Source organism: Scyliorhinus torazame, chromosome 4 (genome assembly GCF_047496885.1).
Source record: "Scyliorhinus torazame isolate Kashiwa2021f chromosome 4, sScyTor2.1, whole genome shotgun sequence".
NCBI classification, from domain to species: domain Eukaryota; kingdom Metazoa; phylum Chordata; class Chondrichthyes; order Carcharhiniformes; family Scyliorhinidae; genus Scyliorhinus; species Scyliorhinus torazame.
The window spans coordinates 59093609-59106579 of record NC_092710.1 but is presented as its reverse complement, the minus strand read 5'-3'; the positions used below and the strand labels follow the sequence as shown (position 1 = coordinate 59106579).

Below are 12971 nucleotides of genomic sequence, written 5' to 3'. Positions count from 1 at the left end.
CTCCCTCAGTACAGACTCTGTGACAGTGCAGCACTCCCTCAGTACTGACCCTCTGACAGTGCAGCACTCCCTCAGTACTGACCCTCTGACAGTGCAGCCCTCCCTCAGTACTGACCCTCTGACAGTGCAGCACTCCCTCAGTACTGACCCTCTGACAGTGCAGCACTCCCTCAGTACGGACTCTCTGACAGTGCAGCTCTCTCTCAGGACTGACTCTCTGACAGTTCAGCACTGCCTCAGTCCTGACTCTCTGACAGTTCAGCACTCCCTCAGTACTGACCATCCGACAGTGCAGCGCTCCCTCAGTACTGACTCTCTGACAGTGCAACACTCCCTCAGTACTAACACTCCAGCAGTGCAGCACGCCCTCAGTGCTGACCCTCTGACAGTGCAGCACTCCTTCAGTACTAACACTCCAGCAGTGCGGCACTCCCTCAGTACTGACCCTCTGACAGTGCAGCACTCCCTCAGTCCTGACCCTCTGACAGTGCAGCACTCCCTCAGTACAGACTCTGTGACAGTGCAGCACTCCCTCAGTACTGACTCTCTGACAGTGCAGCACTCCCTCAGTACTGACTCTCTGACAGTGCAGCACTCCCTCAGTACTGACTCTCTGACAGTGCAGCACTCCCTCAGTACTGACCCTCTGACAGTGCAGCACTCCCTCAGTACAGACTCTCTGACAGTGCAGCACTCCCTCAGTACTGACTCTCTGACAGTACCGCATTCCCTCAGAAGGAACTCTCCAGCAGTACAACACTCCCTCAGTGCTGACTCTCTGAAATTGCAGCACTCCCTCAGTACTGACTCTCTGACAGTGCAGCACTCCCTCAGTACTGACTCTCTGACAGTGCAGCACTCCCTCAGTACTGACTCTCTGACAGTGCAACACTCCCTCAGTACTAACACTCCAGCAGTGCAGCACTCTCTCAGTACAGACTCTCTGACAGTGCAGCACTCCCTCAGTACAGACTCTCTGACAGTGCAGCACTCCCTCAGTACTAACACTCCAGCAGTGCAGCACTCCCTCAGTACTGACTCTCTGACATTGCAGCACTCCCTCAGTACAGACTCTCTGACAGTGCAGCACTCCCTCAGTACTGACCCTCTGACAGTTCAGCACTCCCTCAGTACTGACCCTCTGACAGTGCAGCACTCCCTCAGTACTGACTCTCTGACAGTGCAGCACTCCCTCAGTACTGACTCTCTGACAGAGCAGCACTCCCTCAGTACTGACCCTCTGACAGTGCAGCACTCCCTCAGTACAGACTCTCTGACAGTGCAGCACTCCCTCAGTACTGACCCTCTGACAGTGCAGCACTCCGTCAGTACAGACTCTCTGACAGTGCAGCACTCCCTCAGTACTGACCCTCTGACAGTTCAGCACTCCCTCAGTACTGACCCTCTGACAGTGCAGCACTCCCACAGTACTGACCCTCTGACAGTGCAGCACTCCCTCAGTACTGACTCTCTGACAGTGCAGCACTGCCTCAGTACAGACCCCTGACAGTGCAGCACTCCCTCAGTACTGACCCTCTGACAGTGCAGCACTCCCTCAGTACAAACCCTCTGACAGTGCAGCACTCCCTCAGTACTGACCCTCTGACAGTGCGGCACTCCCTCAGTACTGACCCTCTGACAGTGCAGCACTCCCTCAGTACTGACCCTCTGACAGTGCAGCACTCCCTCAGTACTGACCCTCTGACAGTGCAGCACTCCCTCAGTACTGACTCTCTGACAGTGCAGCACTCCCTCAGTACTGACCCTCTGACAGTGCAGCACTCCCTCAGTACTGACCCTCTGACAGTGCAGCACTCCCTCAGTACTGACTCTCTGACAGTGCAGCTCTCCCTCAGTACTGACTCTCTGACAGTGCAACACTCCCTCAGTACTGACCCTCTGACAGTGCAGCACTCCCTCAGTACTGACTCTCTGACAGTGCAGCACTCCCTCAGTACTGACCCTCTGACAGTGCAGCACTCCCTCAGTACTGACCCTCTGACAGTGCAGCACTCCCTCAGTACTGACCCTCTGACAGTGCAGCACTCCCTCAGGACTGACTCTCTGACAGTGCAGCACTCCCTCAGTACTGACCCTCTGACAGTGCAGCACTCCCTCAGTACTGACCATCCGACAGTGCAGCGCTCCCTCAGTACTGACTCTCTGACAGTGCAGCACTCCCTCAGTACTGATTCTCTGACAGTGCACCACTCCCTCAGTACTGACCCTCTGACAGTGCAGCACTCCCTCAGTACTGACTCTCTGACAGTGCAGCACTCCCTCAGTACTGACTCTCTGACAGTGCAGCACTCCCTCAGTACTGACTCTCTGACAGTGCAACACTCCCTCAGTACTAACACTCCAGCAGTGCAGCACTCTCTCAGTACAGACTCTCTGACAGTGCAGCACTCCCTCAGTACTAACACTCCAGCAGTGCAGCACTCCCTCAGTACTGACTCTCTGACATTGCAGCGCTCCCTCAGTACTGACTCTCTGACAGTGCAGCACTCCCTCAGTACAGACTCTCTGACAGTGCAGCACTCCCTCAGTACTAACACTCCAGCAGTGCAGCACTCCCTCAGTACTGACTCTCTGACATTGCAGCGCTCCCTCAGTACTGACCCTCTGACAGTTCAGCACTCCCTCAGTACTGACCCTCTGACAGTGCAGCACTCCCTCAGTACTGACTCTCTGACAGTGCAGCACTCCCTCAGTACTGACCCTCTGACAGTTCAGCACTCCCTCAGTACTGACCCTCTGACAGTGCAGCACTCCCTCAGTACTGACTCTCTGACAGTGCTGCACTGCCTCAGTACATCCACTGACAGTGCAGCACTCCCTCAGTACAAACCCTCTGACAGTGCAGCACTCCCTCAGTACTGACTCTCTGACAGTGCAGCACTCCCTCAGTACAGACTCTCTGACAGTGCAACACTCCCTCAGTACTAACACTCCAGCAGTGCAACACTCCCTCAGTGCTGACCCTCTGACAGTGCAGCACTCCCTCAGTACTGACCCTCTGACAGTGCAGCACTCCCTCAGTACAGACTCTGTGACAGTGCAGCACTCCCTCAGTACTGACCCTCTGACAGTGCTGCACTCCCTCAGTACTGACTCTCTGACAGTGCAGCGCTCCCTCAGTACTGACCCTCTGACAATGCAGCCCTCCCTCAGTACTGACCCTCTGACAGTGCAGCACTCCCTCAGGACTGACTCTCTGACAGTTCAGCACTCCCTCAGTACTGACCCTCTGACAATGCAGCCCTCCCTCAGTACTGACCCTCTGACAATGCAGCCCTCCCTCAGTACTGACCCTCTGACAGTTCAGCACTGCCTCAGTACTGACTCTCTGACAGTTCAGCACTCCCTCAGTACTGACCATCCGACAGTGCAGCGCTCCCTCAGTACTGACTCTCTGACAGTGCAACACTCCCTCAGTACTAACACTCCAGCAGTGCAGCACTCCCTCAGTACTGACTCTCTGACAGTGCAGCACTCCCTCAGTACTGACCCTCTGACAGTGCAGCACTCTCTCAGTACTGACTCTCTGACAGTGCAGCACTCCCTCAGTACTGACCCTCTGACAGTGCAGCACTCCCTCAGTACTGACCCTCTGACAGTGCGGCACTCTCTCAGTACAGACTCTCTGACAGTGCAGCACTCCCTCAGTACTGACCCTCTGACAGTGCGGCACTCTCTCAGTACAGACTCTCTGACAGTGCAGCACTCCCTCAGTACTGACTCTCTGACAGTGCAGCACTCCCTCAGTACAGACTCTCTGACAGTGCAGCACTCCCTCAGTACTAACACTCCAGCAGTGCAGCACTCCCTCAGTACTGACTCTCTGACAGTGCAGCACTCCCTCAGTACTGACCCTCTGACAGTGCAGCACTCTCTCAGTACTGACTCTCTGACAGTGCAGCACTGCCTCAGTACATCCACTGACAGTGCAGTACTCCCTCAGTACAAACCCTCTGACAGTGCAGCGCTCCCTCAGTACAGACTCTCTGACAGTGCAGCACTCCCTCAGTACAGACTCTCTGACAGTGCAACACTCCCTCAGTACTAACACTCCAGCAGTGCAACACTCCCTCAGTGCTGACCCTCTGACAGTGCAGCACTCCCTCAGTACTGACCCTCTGACAGTGCAGCACTCCCTCAGTACAGACTCTGTGACAGTGCAGCACTCCCTCAGTACTGACCCTCTGACAGTGCTGCACTCCCTCAGTACTGACTCTCTGACAGTGCAGCACTCCCTCAGTACAGACTCTGTGACAGTGCAGCACTCCCTCAGTACTGACCCTCTGACAATGCAGCCCTCCATCAGTACTGACACTCTGACTGTACAGCACTCCCTCAGTACTAACCCTCTGACAGTGCGGCACTCCGTCAGTACTGACTCTCAGACAGTGCAGCACTCCCTCAGTACTGACTCTCTGACATTGCAGCACTCCCTCAGTACTGACTCTCTGACAGTGCGGCACTCCGTCAGTACTGACTCTCAGACAGTGCAGCACTCCCTCAGTACCGACTCTCTGACATTGCAGCACTCCCTCAGTACTGACTCTCTGACATTGCAGCACTCCCTCAGTACTGACTCTCTGACAGTGCAGCACTCCCTGAGTACTGACTCTCTGACAGTGCAGCACTCCCTCAGTACTGACTCTCTGACAGTGCAACACTCCCTCAGTACTAACACTCCAGCAGTGCAGCACTCCCTCAGTACAGACTCTCTGACAGTGCAGCACTCCCTCAGTACTGACTCTCTGACAGTGCAGCACTCCCTCAGTACAGACTCTCTGACAGTGCAGCACTCCCTCAGTACTAACACTCCAGCAGTGCAGCACTCCCTCAGTACTGACTCTCTGACATTGCAGCACTCCCTCAGTACAGATTCTCTGACAGTGCAGCACTCCCTCAGTACTGACCCTCTGACAGTGCAGCACTCCCTCAGTACTGACCCTCTGACAGTGCAGCACTCCCTCAGTACTGACCCTCTGACAGTGCAACACTCCCTCAGTACTGACCCTCTGACAGTGCAGCACTCCCTCAGTACTGACCCTTTGCAGGACAGCACTCCCTCAGTACTGACCCTCTGGCAGTGCAGCACTCCCTCAGTACAAACACTCTTGCAGTGCAGAACTCCCTCAGTACTGACCCTCTGACAGTGCAACACTCCCTCAGTACTAACACTCCAACATTGCAGCACTCCCTCAGTACTGACCCTCTGACAGTGCAGCACTCCCTCAGTACTGACTCTCTGGCAGTGCAGCACTCCCTCAGTACTGACCCTCTGACAGTGCAGCACTCCCTCAGTACTGACCCTCTGACAGTGCAGCACTCCCTCAGTACTGACCCTCTGACAGTGCAGCACTCCCTCAGTACGGACTCTCTGACAGTGCAGCACTCCCTCAGGACTGACTCTCTGACAGTTCAGCACTGCCTCAGTACTGACTCTCTGACAGTTCAGCACTCCCTCAGTACTGACCATCCGACAGTGCAGCGCTCCCTCAGTACTGACTCTCTGACAGTGCAGCACTCCCTCAGTACAGACTCTCTGACAGTGCAACACTCCCTCAGTACTAACTCTCCAGCAGTGCAACACTCCCTCAGTGCTGACCCTCTGACAGTGCAGCACTCCCTCAGTACTGACCCTCTGACAGTGCAGCACTCCCTCAGTACAGACTCTGTGACAGTGCAGCACTCCCTCAGTACTGACCCTCTGACAGTGCTGCACTCCCTCAGTACTGACTCTCTGACAGTGCAGCACTCCCTCAGTACAGACTCTGTGACAGTGCAGCACTCCCTCAGTACTGACCCTCTGACAGTGCAGCCCTCCCTCAGTACTGACACTCTGACAGTACAGCACTCCCTCAGTACTGACCCTCTGACAGTGCGAAACTCCGTCAGTACTGACTCTCAGACAGTGCAGCACTCCCTCAGTACTGACTCTCTGACATTGCAGCACTCCCTCAGTACTGACTCTCTGACATTGCAGCACTCCCTCAGTACTGACTCTCTGACAGTGCAGCACTCCCTGAGTACTGACTCTCTGACAGTGCAGCACTCCCTCAGTACTGACTCTCTGACAGTGCAAGACTCCCTCAGTACTAACACTCCAGCAGTGCAGCACTCCCTCAGTACAGACTCTCTGACAGTGCAGCACTCCCTCAGTACTAACACTCCAGCAGTGCAGCACTCCCTCAGTTCTGACTCTCTGACATTGCAGCACTCCCTCAGCACAGATTCTCTGACAGTGCAGCACTCCCTCAGTACTGACCCTCTGACAGTGCAGCACTCCCTCAGTACTGACCCTCTGACAGTGCAGCACTCCCTCAGTACTGACCCTCTGACAGTGCAGCGCTCCCTCAGTACTGACTCTCTGAAAGTGCAGCACTCCCTCAGTACTGACCCTCTGACAGTGCAACACTCCCTCAGTACTGACCCTCTGACAGTGCAGTACTCCCTCAGTACTGACCCTTTGCCAGTGCAGCACTCCCTCAGTACTGACCCTCTGGCAGTGCAGCACTCCCTCAGTACAAACACTCTTGCAGTGCAGAACTCCCTCAGTACTGACCCTCTGACAGTGCAACACTCCCTCAGTACTAACACTCCAACATTGCAGCACTCCCTCAGTACTGACCCTCTGACAGTGCAGCACTCCTTCAGTACTGACTCTCTGACAGTGCTGCGCTGCCTCAGTACATCCCCTGACAGTGCAGCACTCCCTCAGTACTGACTCTCTGATAGTGCAGCACTGCCTCAGTACAGACCCCTGACAGTGCAGCACGCCCTCAGTACTGACCCTCTGACAGTGCAGCACTCCCTCAGTACTGACCCTCTGACAGTGCAGCACTCCCTCAGTACTGACCCTCTGACAGTGCAGCACTCCCTCAGTACGGACTCTCTGTCAGTGCAGCACTCCCTCACTACTGACTCTCTGACAGTTCAGCACTGCCTCAGTACTGACTCTCTGGCAGTTCAGCACTCCCTCAGTACTGACCATCCGACAGTGCAGCACTCCCTCAGTCCTGACTCTCTGACAGTGCAGCACTCCCTCAGTACTGACTCTCTGACAGTGCAGCGCTCCTTCAGTACTAACACTCCAGCAGTGCGGCACTCCCTCAGTACTGACCCTCTGACAGTGCAGCACTCCCTCAGTACAGACTCTGTGACAGTGCAGCACTCCCTCAGTACTGACCCTCTGACAGTGCAGCACTCCGTCAGTACTGACTCTCAGACAGTGCAGCACTCCCTCAGTACTGACTCTCTGACATTGCAGCACTCCCTCAGTACTGACTCTCTGACAGTGCAGCACTCCCTCAGTACAGACTCTCTGACAGTGCAGCACTCCCTCAGTACTGACCCTCTGACAGTGCAGCACTCCCTCAGTACTGACCCTCTGACAGTGCAGCACTCCCTCAGTACTGACTCTCTGACAGTGCAGCACTCCCTCAGTACTCCCACTCTGACAGTGCAGCGCTCCCTCAGCACTCACACTCTGACAGTGTAGCACTCCCTCAGTACTGACTCTCTGACAGTGCAGCACTCCCTCAGTACTCACACTCTGACAGTGCAGCACTCCCTCAGTACTCCCACTCTGACAGTGCAGCGCTCCCTCAGCACTCACACTCTGACAGTGTAGCACTCCCTCAGTACTGACTCTCTGACAGTGCAGCACTCCCTCAGTACTCACACTCTGACAGTGCAGCACTCATTCAGTACTGACTCTCTGACAGTGCAACACTCGCTCAATACTGACTCTCTGACAGTGCAGCACTCCCTCAGTTCTGACTCTCTGACACTGCGGCACTCCCTCAGTACTGACCCTCTGACAGTGCGGCACTCCCTCAGTACTGACCCTCTGACAGTGAAGCACTCCCTCAGTACTGACCCTCTGACAGTGCAGCACTCCCTCAGTACTGACCCTCTGACAGTGCAGCACTCCCTCAGTACTGACTCTCTGACAGTGCAGCACTCCCTCAGTACTGACCCTCTGACAGTGCAGCACTCCCTCAGTACTGACCCTCTGACAGTGCAGCACTCCCTCAGTACTGACTCTCTGACAGTGCAACTCTCGCTCAATACTGACTCTCTGCCAGTGCAGCACTCCCTCAGTACTGAGTCTCTGACAGTGCAGCACTCCCTCAGTACTGACCCTCTGACAGTGCAGCACTCCCTCAGTACTGACCCTCTGACAGTGCAGCACTCCCTCAGTACTGACCCTCTGACAGTGCAGCACTCCCTCATTACTGACTCTCTGACAGTGCAGCACTCCCTCAGTACTAACACCCCAGGAGTGCAGCACTCCCTCAGTACTGACTCTCTGACAGTGCAGCACGCCCTCAGTACTGACTCTCTGACAGTGCAACACTCGCTCAATACTGACTCTCTGACAGTGCAGCACTCCCTCAGTACAGACCCTCTGACAGTGCAGCACTCCCTCAGCACTAACCCTCCGACAGTGCAGCACTCCCTCAGTACTAACACTCCAGCAGTGCAGCACTGCCTCAATGTTGAGTTTCTGTCAGTGCAGCACTCCCTCAGTACTGACTCTCTGACAGTGCAGCACTCCCTCAGTACTGACTCTCTGACCGTGCAGCACTCCCTCAGTACTGACTCTCTGACAGTGCAGCACTCCCTCAGTACTGACCCTCTGACAGTGCAACACTCGCTCAATACTGACTCTCTGACAGTGCAGCACTCCCTCAGTACTGACCCTCTGACAGTGCAGCACTCCCTCAGTACTAACCCTCCGACAGTGCAGCACTCCCTCAGTACTAACACTCCAGCAGTGCAGCACTGCCTCAGTGCTGACCCTCTGACAGTGCAGCACTCCCACAGTACTGACCCTCCGACAGTGCAGCACTCCCTCAGTACTGACCCTCTGACAGTGCAGCACTCCCTCAGTACTGACCCTCTGACAGTGCAGCACTCCCTCAGTACTGACTCTCTGACAGTGCAGCACTCCCTCAGTACTGACTCTCTGACAGTGCAGCACTCCCTCAGTACTGACTCTCTGACAGTGCAACACTCGCTCAATACTGACTCTCTGACAGTGCAACACTCGCTCTATACTGACTCTCTGACAGTGCAGCACTCCCTCAGTACTCACACTCTGACAGTGCAGCACTCCCTCAGTACAGACTCTCTGACAGTGCAGCACTCCCTCAGTACTAACCCTCTGACAGTGCAGCACTCCCTCAGTACTAACACTCCAGCAGTGCAGCACTGCCTCAGTGCTGACCCTCTGACAGTGCAGCACTCCCTCAGTACTGACCCTCTGACAGTGCAGCGTTCCCTCAGTACTGACCCTCTGACAGTGCAGCTCTCCCTCAGTACTGACTCTCTGACCGTGAAGCACTCCCTCAGTACTGACTCTCTGACAGTGCAACACTCGCTCAATACTGACTCTGTGACAGTGCAGCACTCCCTCAGTACTCACACTCTGACAGTGCAGCACTCCCTCAGTACTGACTCTCTGACACTACGGCACTCCCTCAGTACAGACTCTCTGACAGAGCAGCACTTCCTCAGTTCTAACCCTCCAACACCCTCTGACAGATCAGGGCTCCCTCAGTGGTGACCCTCCATCACTCTCTGCATGTTCAACTCTCACTCAGTGCTGACTCTCCCAATACCCTCAGCACTGACCCTCCAACAGATCAGCCCTGCCTTAGTGGAGACCCCCGAACACTCCCAACACTGACCATCTGATATATCAGCCCTGCTGCAGTTCTGACCCTCCAATATCCTCAGCACTGACCCTCTGAGAGATAAGCTTACCCTCCAACGCCTTCTGACAGAGCAGCGCTCCCTCAGTGCTGACCCTCCAACACCCTCAGCACTGACCCTCAGACAGAGCAGCGCTCCCTCAGTGCTGACCCTCCAACACCCTCAGCACTGACCCTCAGACAGAGCAGCGCTCCCTCAGCACTGACCCTCCAACACCCTCAGCACTGACCCTCCAACACCCTCAGCACTGACCCTCAGACAGGGCAGCTCTCCCTCAGCACTGACCCTCAGACAGAGCAGCGCTCCCTCAGCACTGACCCTCCAACACCCTCAGCACTGACCCTCAGACAGAGCAGCGCTCTCTCAGCACTGACCCTCAGACAGAGCAGCGCTCCCTCAGCACTGACCCTCAGACAGAGCTGCGCTCCCTCAGCACTGACCCTCAGACAGAGCAGCGCTCCCTCAGTACTGACCCTCAGACAGAGCAGCGCTCCCTCATTACTGACCCTCAGACAGAGCAGCGCTCCCTCAGCACTGACCCTCAGACAGAGCTGCGCTCCCTCAGCACTGACCCTCAGACAGAGCTGCGCTCCCTCAGCACTGACCCTCATACAGAGCAGCGCTCCCTCAGCACTGACCCTCAGACAGGGCAGCGCTCCCTCAGCACTGACCCTCAGACAGAGCAGCGCTCCCTCAGTGCAGATCCTCCAACACCCTCAGCACTGACCCTCAGACAGGCCTGCACTCCCTCAGCACTGACCCTCAGACAGTGCAGCACTCCCTCAGTACTGACTCTCTGACAGTGCAGCACTCCCTCAGTACTGACCCTCTGACAGTGCAGCACTCCCTCAGCACTGACCCTCAGACAGGCCTGCACTCCCTCAGCACTGACCCTCAGACAGTACAGCACTCCCTCAGTGCAGATCCTCCAACACCCTCAGCACTGACCCTCAGACAGGGCAGCGCTCCCTCAGCACTGACCCTCAGACAGAGCAGCGCTCCCTCAGTGCAGATCCTCCAACACCCTCAGTACTGACCCTCAGACAGTGCAGCACTCCCTCATCACTGACCCTCAGACAGGGCAGCGCTCCCTCAGCACTGACCCTCAGACAGTGCAGCACTCCCTCAGTGCAGATCCTCCAACACCCTCAGTACTGACCCTCAGACAGTGCAGCACTCCCTCATCACTGACCCTCAGACAGGGCAGCGCTCCCTCAGCACTGACCCTCAGACAGGCCTGCACTCCCTCAGCACTGACCCTCAGACAGAGCAGCGCTCCCTCAGCACTGATCCTCAGACAGAGCAGCGCTCCCTCAGTGCAGATCCTCCAACACCCTCAGCACTGACCCTCAGACAGGGCAGCGCTCCCTCAGCACTGACCCTCAGACAGGGCAGCGCTCCCTCAGCACTGACTCTCAGACAGGGCAGCGCTCCCTCAGCACTGACCCTCAGACAGTGCAGCACTCCCTCAGTACTGACCCTCTGACAGTGCAGCGCTCCCTCAGCACTGACCCTCAGACAGGGCAGCGCTCCCTCAGCACTGACCCTCAGACAGGGCAGCGCTCCCTCAGCACTGACCCTCAGACAGGGCAGCGCTCCCTCAGCACTGACCCTCTGACAGTGCAGCACTCCCTCAGCACTGACCCTCAGACAGAGCAGCGCTCCCTCAGCACTGACCCTCAGACAGGCCTGCACTCCCTCAGCACTGACCCTGAGACAGGGCAGCGCTCCCTCAGCACTGACCCTCAGACAGGGCAGCGCTCCCTCAGTGCTGACCCTCCAACACCCTCAGCACTGACCCTCAGACAGGGCAGCACTCCCTCAGCACTGACCCTCAGACAGGGCAGCGCTCCCTCAGCACTGACCCTCAGACAGATTACCATTCTTCAGCACTGTTCACCAAAAATACAAATTCAGGACCATTGCCCTCAGATCTCTGCAGTGTGCCTGGCCCTCGATCTGCGAGGCAAGAATGCTGTTAAAATCCCACTGACATGGTTGTAAATAGCGAACAAGCTTATCAGTCAGTTAAAGAGTAACAGATATCGTTCCATTGCTCTTTACCCTTATTACCAGAAAAACATTTGCACAGTGGACATTGCATCAGTGATAAACATTGACTTTATGACAAAAAATTTGCACCCAACCAGGGATTCAAGAATTAATGTATTGAGATTCAGTCTCACTCAGGCTCCCTATCCCGAATCCACGTTTAAAATCTCTCAATCTCCTGACGTCTCGCCAGCCCAATCCCCTACACTCTGTCTCTCCCTTGCCAACCCACTTCCGCGTCTGTCTTTATCGTGTAAAACATGGCGTACAAACGTAAGTCTGAGGGCAGGTGGCTTATCAGCGGTGTCCTCTGGCAAATCCTTTCAGCTTCAGCAGTATTTTAAAAGTAATAAATGATTGGGGCTGGCTCTCTTCACTTTCCAGCAGGGAACACCCATTTTCTAAAATGTCATTAACTGGCTGTAAAAACTTTGAGGGCGACCTGATGTCCAGCAAGGAGGTAACAAAGGGGCATCCCAGATGGGCGGAATGGCCTCGTTCTGCACCTTAACAATTATGTGATTTGGAGCTAAATGCAGCTTCTGTTCTGTTGAAGAGGTAGTGGGTCAGGATATAGGTGAGTTGCTGCGATTGATACAGATCATTCTCACCTACAGTCGTTCCTAATGCTTGACGTTACTCCTTGTCCTGTTGCTGTTCATGTGGCCTCTGATCTTTGATTTGACAAATTCGGGAGATGAGTCCCTCAATTTTTATTTTTCTCCCCCACAGCAATGGAGTCCAAGGGTGAAGATAATCCTCGAGGGACGATTGAAGAAATTCTGAACAGCTTCGACTCTTCACACCTTCAGTTCGTCTTGAAGCACATGTTTACCTTCAGAGACTTGGTCCTCTGTATGTCGGGCCCTGTCCTTAACTTCAGAGTTTTGTTGAATTCAATCATTGCTTGGCGAAAGGAATGTGGAGATTTTGTATTTTTGCTCCCCAGTCCTCCATTGGAGACTTTTAATGTTCTCTGCTTCCCTCCGAGCTTCCTTGTGTCCACTGAATCTTCACTCCACATTTTCATCCTCCTGTCCTCTCTTTGTTAGCTTCTCTCTTTGTTCCCTTCCTTTCATCATTCATTACTTCATTCTTTCCTTCCCTACCCCATTCCTTCCCCCTTCGCTGTCTGAACCCTTATTCCCTTCTCTATATTCTTTCTCTCCTTCCCTTCACTTTTT

The 12971-nt window shown here is 55.1% G+C and overlaps 1 long non-coding RNA gene across 1 annotated transcript in view; it reads right to left on the bottom strand.

Moving 5' to 3' along the window:
* LOC140410246 (uncharacterized) overlaps nucleotides 1-11699 on the bottom strand; it is an 88490-nt gene extending 76791 nt beyond the window's left edge. Inside the window, exon 1 of the long non-coding RNA XR_011940590.1 lies at nucleotides 11616-11699. This is a non-coding gene — a long non-coding RNA (uncharacterized lncRNA). The remainder of the gene's footprint in view (nucleotides 1-11615) is intronic.
* Nucleotides 11700-12971: the final 1272 nt, after the last annotated feature.